The sequence below is a fragment of the Hordeum vulgare genome, chromosome 7H (genome assembly GCF_904849725.1).
Source record: "Hordeum vulgare subsp. vulgare chromosome 7H, MorexV3_pseudomolecules_assembly, whole genome shotgun sequence".
NCBI classification, from domain to species: Eukaryota; Viridiplantae; Streptophyta; class Magnoliopsida; order Poales; family Poaceae; genus Hordeum; species Hordeum vulgare.
Genome location: NC_058524.1, coordinates 221,353,129 through 221,363,069, shown reverse-complemented (window position 1 = coordinate 221,363,069; position 9,941 = coordinate 221,353,129).

Genomic DNA, 9,941 nt, shown 5'->3' with positions numbered 1-9,941 from the left:
TAGTCACCAAACAATTGCAATTCATCTTATTTTCAGGAAGGGTTTATGTAAGAGCTTTGATTCGGCAAATTCTACATACTCAACTATGATATAGTCTTCCATGATTGCTAACACTCAAAGCATATTTTTAGAACAAATAACATCCATCAAACACAGAGAAAGATAGGGGCTTAAAGTTTCGCCTCCCAACTTATTTATCATATAGGTAATTGTCAACAATAATAGTTCATGATCAAATATATTTGTCTGGATATATATGTCTCGATCTTTCCCCACCACATGATGCTTGCCAACTAATACAATGAGGCTGGAATAGGAAGTGACTCAACATGAATAGTAAATAGATTGGCACTTCGCACAGGGAAGCAATGATTTGCATATGTGCCACAGCTCGAGCTTTTAAAACAAAGATGAATAATAATTTTGAGCGGTATGCTTTCATTGTCAACATAACAACCGAGAGATCTCGGTATCTTCCATGCTAGATACATTATAGGCGGTTCCTAGACAGAAAGGTAAAGTTTTTACTCCCCCTCCACCAATCAATCACACTCCAAGGTGAACCGAATCCACAGGTACCGTCCATACCAACAACATTCCTAGGGTTTTTTTGGTTAATTATTTGCATTTTTTCAGGACTGGGATTCCCTAATACTATGCACTTTATCGTCAATGATAGTGAATCAACGCATATCATGAGAATAACTCACCTAGCATGGAAGATACTGACAGCCCCTATTCACTACATGAGCGATTCGGGCATACAAAACAGAATATTATTTGAAGATTTAGAGTTTGGCACATGCAAAATTACTTGGAACAGAAGGTACATACCGCATATAGGTACATATAGTGGACCCTCATAGCAAGAAACTGGGTTGACGGGTTTTTGGATGCACAAGTAGTATCTCTACTTAGTATGAAGTGTTGGCTAGCAAAATGTTCTAAACACGCACCACATTTTGGAGGATCCATAACAATATAACTTCTATGCAAATATACCCAAACATAACTCATTAAGTTGTCCTTATTGTCCAACTTCAACTAATTTGCTCAAGTTTGAAAATAATTAATGGGGCTCACAATCATAGAAGATGTCCAAGATAGTATATTTATATGTAGAATCTCTCTTCCTTTAATGTTCTTCCAAGAATTGTTCAAGTGACCAATGCGGTATTTACTAACTTTCAATAAATTTTACCACCTATAATTATTATGTGTGAAGTCATTACTCACCATGGGATAAGTATACGAAGCATATTTAATTTCATATTTATTATATTCAATTCATTCAACCATTTACTCATAGGATATAAGTGAAACACGAGAGTAAATGACAGAACAACTCCAAAACATATAAGTGAAGATCAATGAGTAGTCAAACAATTAAGTAGCCATGTGAGGACTTTCTCTCTGTGTCTCTCTCTTAATAACGATTTTCAAATATGATTATTTTATATAAATGGAAAGCAAAAGTAAAATAGCACTCCAAGAATAGGACGCATCATGTGAACGAATAAAAATTTAGGCTCAACATTGGCTAACCGATAGTTGACGAAGAGAGGTGGGATGCGTTGCATCCCCAAGCTTAGATGCGTGAGAGTTCTTGGAATATTTACTTGGGATGCTTTGGGCATCCCCAAGCTTGAGATTTTGTATCTCATTCAATCCTCTCATATCATGGTTTCACCTATTCTCAAAAACTTCATCCACACAACACTCAAAAGAACTCGTGAGATAGGTTAGTACACATCATAATAAATCAACTCTTTATGTACTGCCAAGACAAGTTGACTAATAATTTTAGAGCATTAGGTATTGTATAATATCATTTCCACAATTTATATCTACCAATATAGTCTATGGAAACTATAGGATAAGTAGGTAACAAAACTATGACAGCAATCTGTCCAAACATAACAATTTTATTAATTTATGAAAACAGTGTACTTCTGAAACTCAAACAATTATAAAATTATAGTACATTCTATAAACTTTATATGACAACACTGTGTAAAAATTTCAGAAACTTTCCACGTTCCAGTAAAATATGAAAATTCAAATACTACAACACCAGTTTCTGTTTTTTACACAGCACCAATCAAAGCATGCAATGCAAGCATCCTAATGCAATTCTTGGAAATTTTTATGGCAAAACAATATTATAAATAACACCTAACATATAACAACAAAATAAAATGACGCTCCAAGCAAAACTCATATTTTGTGATGAATAAAAATATAGCTGCAAGTAAGATATACCGATAGTGTTGAAGATGAAAGAGGGGATGCCTTCTAGGGCATCCCGAAGCGTAGGCGCTTGAGTATTCCTTGGATATTACCTTGGGGGTTCCTTGGGCATCCCCAATCTTATGTTCTTGTCACTCCTTATTCCCCTCATATCAGTGTCTCACCAAAAATTGAAAACTTCCTCTCTATGTGTAGAATCATGAAGTAATTTTCAGTAGAATCATGAAGTAATTTCACCCAAAATTACTTCAGTAGAATCATGAAGTAATTTTCAGTAGAATCATAAAGTGATTTCACAATATAACAAGCACATAAAGCCTTATTTTCATGATCTAAAAGCATAGAAATTTTACTACTCACCACATAAGCAAATTTATTCTCATCAATAGTAGTTGGAGCGAATTCAATAAAATAACTATCATGTGAAGCATAATCCAATTGAAAATTAAAATCATGATGACAAGTTTCTTGGTTATAATTATTCTTTATAGCATACATGTAATCACAATGATCACCATAAATAGGAGGCATGCTTTCATCGTAATAAATTTGCTTATCAAAACTTGGTGGACTAAACATATCATATTCATCAAACATAGCATCCCCAAGCTTGTGGATTTGCATATCATTAGCATCATGAGTATTCAAGGAATTCATACTAACAACATTGCAATCATGCTCATCATAAAAATATTTAGTGCCAAACATTTTAATAACTTCTTCTTCAAAAACTTGAGCACAGTTTTCCTTTCCGTCATTTTCACGAAAGACATTGAAAAGATAAAGCATATGAGGCAACCTCAATTCCATTTTTTTGTAGTTTTATTTTATAAAAAAAGCTAGTGAAAAACAAGAAACTAGAAGACTTAATTGCAATACCTAAAGATATACCTTCAAGCACTCACCTCCCCAGCAACGGCGCCAGGAATTATCTTGATGTCTACTACACAACCTTCTTCTTGTAGACTCGTGTTGGGCCTCCAAGCGCAATGTTTTGTAGAACAATAGCAAATTTACCTCAAGTGGATTACCTAAGGTTTATCAATCTGTGGGAGGCATAGGATGAATATGGTCTCTCTCAAGCGACCCTGCAATCAAATAACAAAGAGTCTCTTGTGTCCTCAACACACCCAATACAATGGTAAATTGTATAGGTGCACTAGTTTAGCGAAGACATGGTGATACAAATGTAATATGGATGGTAGATATAGGTTTTTGTAATCTGAAAATATATAAACAGCAAGGTAACAAATGGTAAAAGTCAGCATAAATAGTATTGCAATGCTTAGAAACAAGGCCTGGGGTCCATACTTTCAATAGTGCAAGTTCTCTCAACAATACTAACATAGTTGAATCATATATAAATCCCTCGCGTGCGACAAAGAGTTCACTCCAAAGTCACAAATAGCGGACAACAAACGAAGAAATTACTGTAGGGTATGAAACCACCTCAAAGTTATCTTTTCTGGTCAATCTTATGAGCTATCCCTGTAAGTGTCACGAACAACCCTAGAGTTTGTACTAAAATAACACCTTAACATACACATAAACCAAAACTATAATGTCACCTCAAGTACCCGTGGGCTTGATTATACGATATGCATCACATAATTTCATATTCATCATGTTAATCCAACCCAAAGAACTTTAAGAAGTGCCCCAAACTTTCTACCGAAAAGTCAAGACAAAAAAATCTACCAACCCCTATGCATAGATTCCTCAGGTCACGGAACCCGCAAGTTGATCACCAAAACATACATCATGTAAATCAATAGAACATCCCATTGTCACCATAGATATCCAACCGCAAGACATACACAAAATGTTCTCAAATCCTTAAAGACTCAATTCCGATAAGTAAACTTCAATTGGAAAACTCAATTCATCACAAGAAGATAGAGAGGGGGAAACTCCATATGATTCATCTATATTAATAAAGCTTGCTATACATCAAGATCGTGAATCTCGGGAACACAAGACAGACCGATCAAAGATATAGCCACTGGTACCTAGTCTCAACCCCGAGGGTGAACTACTCCCTCCTCATCATGGAGACCGCCGGGATGATGAAGATGGCCTCCGGTGATGGTTTCCCCCTGCGGCAGGGTACCGGAACAGGCTCCCGATTGGTTTTCCATGGCTCTCGATGCTTGCGACGGCGGAACTCCCAATCTAGGTTTCTTTTCGGTGGTTTTTTTATTCATAGGAACTTTTGGCGCGGGAATCATGTCAAGGCGGTGCCTGAGAGACCCAAAAGCAACAGGGGCGCGGCCTAGGGGGTCGCGCCCTGCAGGCTTGTCACCTCCTCGTTCACTTCCTGGCCCAGCTCCGGTGCTTCGAGGGTCTCTTTTGGTCCATAAAAAATCACCGTGAATTTTTAGCCCATTCCGAGAACTTTTATTTCTGCACAAAAAATGACACCATGGTAGTTCTGCTGAAAACAGCGCTAGTCCGGGTTAGTTCTAATAAAATCATACAAAATCATATAGAATTATTGTAAACATGGCATGAATACTTCATAAATTATAGGTACGTTGGAGATGTATCAAACCTCTGACACCTGCCAAGAGTGAGGGTGCAACATCCTCATCAAGACCCAGCAACACGCCTCCCCAAGAGGCGTGGGCCAGCCTGCTACAGCTCCACCTGATCGCGACACCAGTCACGTGTCGATGAGGTGTCGAGCCCCCAGATGACTAGGTGGCTCTCGCTAGCTATGTGGCGCTGTGCTGGAAGATAGGTTGCATCCCATTGACACCCATTCGGAAGCATGTCAAGACCTCAAGCCACGGCCGACTCATGGCTTCCCCGCCACCTAGGGCCGCATTTATGGCGCTCCGTCTTAAGTGACAGAGTTAGGTATGATAGCACTGTTAGCTATCTGATCATGTCACCTGCCACTGTGGATACCCCTTGAGATATAAAAGGTGGTCGGAGGCAACCTAGCAAGGATTCGGATCTTACAGATTCAACACTTGGTACACTAGGTCCACGCGGTATTAGAGCCAAGTGTAAGCAGTCACAAGTGCTAGCTCTCCCCGGCAACTCTTGTTGGAGCATAGCTCCATGCGAACTTCATCTTCCCCAATCAATCCACCAAAGCAGGAGTAGGGTTTTACGCTTCACAGCGGCCCAAATCTGGGTAAGAAAACCGAGTCTCATCTTTGTGCTACCTCCCTACTCTCTGCTCTTTGTGTGATACGACATCCATGCGTACCACAAGGGGCCCGAAGGTCCCATAGGTGATCGTGTGCACACTTGCACCGATAATGAAAGGCATGAAATCGAATAAACCAAACAGATTGCACCTCAAGACTGCAAACACGTTGCTCTATTAGTTGATTACACATATTCCCACCAACATGTAGTTCAACCTATGAACATATATACTAAAGCATAGATATAATATGCACCAACTAGATAGCTTCAATCCAACATCTCATATTCATGCTTGATCGTTAAGATTCTGTATGTACTTAGCATACTCGGGACGCACCATCCTGTGAGAATACTTCTGATTAAAGGATCCAACGACTCATCCTCTTGCATCCGCGAGAATGCTAGCATACACATTGTTATTCTTTTTTTGCAGAACGGGCATCCATAGGCCCCGTTCTTCCAGACACGCATGTTATGCTTCCCAGTCTTAAGCACTCGGAGCTTTTGCCTCTTGAACATCTCCTTGATTTCTTCATCCTCATTGTTGACATCTTCAAACAACACCTATAGATATAGTAAAAATGTGGCATTAGTATATTTTATAATGTGAATTCAGCAAGGAAGAGTTTATGAAACACAATTTATACTGTGGCAACGTGAACCCTAAATCCACATGATATCTTGATGAAAGAAATGCATCAATTGTGGGCATACAAGTTAGTGCAGCATATTTATCTCATGCTTGCCTGAAGTGCCTGAATTGATAATTGTGAGAAAAATATAGAAACATTCAAGTAAATACTACATGTCAAAAAGTAGGATTATGATTTCATGGAATTTTTTCTAGACAGATCCAAGGATTTTGTTTGTATTGGTTTTAGCACAATCATCTTTGTACATACCAATCTAGAACAAAAAATTAGTGCAATCATATGTGTAGGACATTCATATTGATTGTAAGATTTGGCTACAAATTATTAGCACAATCACTTACCCTAGTCGAATTATTAGCAAAATTATTCATACAGGCAAACACTAACTAGAGAAAACCTGTGGTGTACTCACTTTGTAAACGAATATAAGAGCTTTTAGATCACGACTTTAGTGATCTATAAACGCTCCCATATTTCTTCAAGGAGGGAGTATTTACCAAAAATGGGTACAAATGACTAACCGGTTCTTCGTCGGAGTCGTTGTCATCGCCGGAGTCATTGTGGACCACCGACTCCAGCTGGGGAAGGTAACCGGCAGCGACTACGTCAAGGTCGTGATGCTGCCCACATGAGACGTCATCTACGGCGATGAAAATCTTTGTGCTAAGGTGCTTCGTCGGCCCCGACATGGTCACTCCCTCCCATGGTGCACTTTAGTGCCATCTTACGCCCTTGAGACGGTGATGACTACTATTATCGGTAGCGAGGATGAAGGGGAGAAGATTGTGTGTTTAGCAAGAATGGGCAGTGCGACCGCCTATTAAAACCAGCGGCTCGGGTACCGTTTATATGGAGGAGTTGAGAGGGAGGTGGACGGCGGTCAAAGGATCGACTTGCCTCTGGGTGAGCTTGCGCAGCGGACTTCTCGCATGCGTACCATCTATTCACATGCCTCCCGACATGTCTCCCTATGATACTATGCAGCAAACACACCTCCCATCACACACCTTCTCGCATGCGTCCCGGTCATCCTGCACGGATGCTTGCTAGCATGCATTCCATGAAATCAAATCTTCTCGCCGGATCGCGGGACGTACATTGTTTTTATTTTTTGAGGATTAATTCTATCGCTTTATTATTACTTATCTGAAGCTACGGTATCTACATTGTCGTGGTAACACCAACCGATTGGATTAATAAACCATTTGCGATGTTAACGTGATATTTATGTGTTGCACATATTAATAAGCTATCGTTTGCAACAAGCTTAGATGAAAACTTGTCTCAAATTGGACAGTTTATTTACCACGACCTATTGGTTCCATATCATGACAACTTATCAATGTTTCATGAATCTTATCTTAGATAGGGATTAACTGGAATTTCAAAACCAAGATTCTGAATGTTTGCGCTTGATCCATGATGCCGAGATATTTGAAATTTATTGGATTTTCTTTCATGGGGACTAAACATGCATCCAAGACACATACTTTGATTTTTCTAATCCATTTTGTTGCACAACCGCATGTGCGTGTAGTTCAAATTTGAAGTTTGCATATTAAATCCATAGGGAATAAATTTAATGTATAAAAATGTCTTAATGACCTATAAAAAATACAAATTTTAATATGGCACTCCTATCGGCACATTTTTACTATAGAAAAAGTTTGGCATGCATGCCTTGAAGTGGCGGCGATGTGACATGGTGGGTGGGGCATGGGGGGTCCGGCGCACTATGCGTCGTGAGCCTCCGTGTGGGGTTGTCCGGTTTGTGAGGCACTTGCCACATGAAAAAGTCATGCATTGGTTATTTAAAACATCACATGCCCCTTTTCATTCATATGTTTGTGTCACATGCATGTGGTGGTATGTGATCCTCGTACACTCCCTTGTGCGGTTATTAGCGACACACCCATTCGTTGCCCCCTACAGTGGCAAGGGTTTGATCAAGGTGGATTCATCTTGGTTTGTGTTGTGATGTATATCATGGGGTCAGATTCCAGATGGAAGTTTGAGCGTGTGCGTACATGTGCTCCCACCGGCAAGAAGTGAGTGGGCTACACGTCAGGAATCTCCGTGGAAAGTTTTCCTGTTTGCAAAGGTGTCACACCAAGACCTCCATACATATGTTTGCGAAACATGGAGGCAGTAGTTTTACTTAGACATCCCCTTGTGCAATTATCATCATCACTCCGATCGGTGGCCCCGTGTTGTCCATCACTTTGACCATGGCGAGAGAGCTTAATTACTGTGGATTATTTTTGGTTTGTGTTTATGGTAGGTCATGGTGTGAGATTACATGGTATAACTTGAGAGCATGTGTATGCATGAATGCCTCCCATAGGCTCAAATTGTGGGGGGCATACCTACTAGATATCATGAACCTCGCTCCGCATGGAGACTTCATTGTTACCGATGAGGGTTCCACATCAAAGTTTGTGCATTGAGTATTTGTCGAGGAACGACAATATATGGTTCCATCCAGTTCCCTGTGTGGTTCAAGTATGGGAATAAATGCGCACATAAAGCAGAATGAGGAGTCAACACAGAGGGTTTATCAAGGTCTGAGCCACAAAGGAGGTGTGATACCCTACATCCTGTTTTTGGTGGATTGTGAGTGTGTGAGTCCAAAGTACAAGGAACGTAGCTTGCCCACAAGGCGCACGGAAGTGAAGCTACCCTATGCAAATGGATAGGGTTTCGACCTTTGTAAAGGTATCCATGGACCTCCTATTATATACCAAGGGGTTACCAAAGTGGCAAAATAGTCTTTACACAGGGTAAATAGTGGCTACAATGCTAAATACCTAACTCTACCAATTTAGTACAAATGCATTAAATGCGCCATGAGGTGTCATGCTAGGGACGTTTTCCGGCTAGAGGTGTCTCTCCTTCTGTGCCACCAGCCCAGCTACCTTCTATCCCTTCGCCACGCCATCGGGAGAGGTGTCAACAAATCTGCTCGTGTCGCGATGAGCTATCACATGCTGCAACAAGCTCCGCCATACTTCCTGCCCACTCAATACATCTCCATTAAGTGACTGGCATCCCTTCGAGGTGGATCAGTAAGCAGGGAGTGGAGGCATGCTCGTATGGAATTTGTCGGGCCTTCGCTTGCTGTTAAGTAGCTTGCAGGTGCCTTCTCGTCTGGATCTTGATTCTTCTATTGAATCTATTCGCCGGCAGGTCGTGGCCAGCAAGGAGGTTGCCATTGTCGCCTATACATAAGGCAGGGAACTAAGGCCCCTGAGCATTAATACACCGACAATATTTAAACAACACACAACACTTCCATACATATGTTTGGTCCACGCTTAGACGGTGGTTCTCAACAAACACTCCTTCACGTGTTTATCGGTGGCAACAAGCCCATTATGTCACATCCCTGATCCCTATTAGGGTTAGCAAGTTGTGCTCATGTCTTCTTTCCTTGCATCCAAGAAAACAAAATGAAATCCAAAAACAAAAGCAAAGAAAACCCAAAGCAAAACTCTAACCACTCTTTATTCATGAAATATTTCAACAAGTGCCAGATCAATGAACCCAAAATGGCCATTAGAGAAGTTCATCTTTTCTATTAAATGTTGAAAACATGATATGAGAGATGAAACATATTTTCCAAATACTTTTGGCATTTTAAATTTAAGATAAAGCTTCTGAATTCAATTATATATTTGATTTCAAATATTTCAAAGCTTCCAAAAATGTTGAAAACTTTATATGTGGTTGGAAATATTCCAACTAACACTCTACTATTTTTCAAACTATTTTAGAATAGTTTGGAGCCAAAAATAAAACAAAACAAAGTCAGTAAGTAAATAACAGAAACAGAAATGAAAAAAAATGGAAAGAAACTTACCTGTCGCTCAGGTGAGGCCC